Here is a 1603-nt window from a genome sequence, read left to right as displayed (position 1 = left end):
TATAATAATCAACAATAGAACGGTTACCTTGTCTGCAAGCCACGATGTCGCTCTTCAATTGATGAACTCGTGCAGTGTTTCCGGCGGCATAACGCTCCCTTAATTCTTTCCATATTTCTGATACGGTTCCATCAAAAGCTATGCTAGGATGCAGCTTCTCTGCAATTACACTTCTCAACCAAGATTTTACCATAGCATTACATTGCCGCCACGCAACGAGTTCTATATCTCCTTCCCCTTTTCCCTATGGTTTCGGTACAATTCCATCTACAAGCCCCAATTTATTTTTTGCTTCTAATCCATTCTTGACCGCGTTGACCCAAAGGTCGTAGTTTTCACCGTCAAAAGTGATGGATGTCAGTTTTGTTGGAATATGTGTCCTCCGACAATAATGCGATCACGACTGTTGATCATGATGATCACATGTTTAAATCTCATTATAAAGAATACAATTGGGAAGTAATTTTGTTACTGTCAACTGGTCAACATATATCGGTAATGATTGGCTGACTAGAGTTTGACATTACTGTCGTGCGACGGTGGTGATCAGTTGACCCCCTAGGTCATACCTATAGGGCAACACTCTTAATTGATTATTTAATTAATCGTATAATGTTGCGAGTTAATTAAATTACTTGAAAATTGACGGACGATTTTGGAAGTAAAATTTACGTATCAAATTGAAATGTGATTAAATGAGATACGGTCTGAGTAATTGAATTGTATGATTACTCGGATGAAATAATTGTTTAATGTAACAATTAAATTTGAATGAATTGTTATAAATACAATCGGTTGTAATTTATAAATGGTAAAATATTTTGGCACAAGTAATTATGAAATTACTAAGTCGATTTTTGTATGTGACGTATTTTTATTAATACGTTGATTTTTAATATGTTAAAAATACATAACAAATTTATATCACATATGACATGTGACATATTGACAATTGACAAAAATAATATGGAATCCATATTATCAAGTGGGCCGAAAATTAGAGGGTTTATGAGCTAATTATATGTTGATTGTAATTAGTGGAAGGCATGATGATTACACTAGTCACTAGCCATGCAAGCCTATTGTTCATTGTGAAGAACAATTTTTTCATGCATTGGCTCTCCTAAAGCCCTCCTCTTACACGGTTTTGAGAAGACAAAACCTATGATGGTTTTTCCATAATTTTTACCTAATAATATACAAAAGGTTGTAAAATATTTTTATTCATTCACTCATCCAAAATACAATTTCTAGAGAGAACTAAATCCTCCTCTTCTTCTCTCTAAAAACTGAAATATTTAAGAGTTTATAAATATTTTTGGTTCAATTTTCTACTAATTAATATTATACTAGTTCTTGTAATATTAATTAAATTAAGAGAAAGCTTTGGGTATTAATCCTAAGGAGAGATCCTATACTTGGATCTTTGTTCTTCCATAAGGGAAAGCTCAAGAACAAGAGAGAAAGGTGATCTCTCTTGTGCCCATTAAACCGAAATCACCAATGTAAGGACATGATTTCTCCTCTATTTTTATATTGTTTGCATGCATAAAATCCACATTTAATTTTATGACAAATTAATTTCGACATATATGAGTATGTT

The sequence above is a fragment of the Silene latifolia genome, chromosome 2, assembly GCF_048544455.1.
Source record: "Silene latifolia isolate original U9 population chromosome 2, ASM4854445v1, whole genome shotgun sequence".
NCBI classification, from domain to species: Eukaryota; Viridiplantae; Streptophyta; class Magnoliopsida; order Caryophyllales; family Caryophyllaceae; genus Silene; species Silene latifolia.
Note: the sequence above shows the minus strand (reverse complement) of the source record.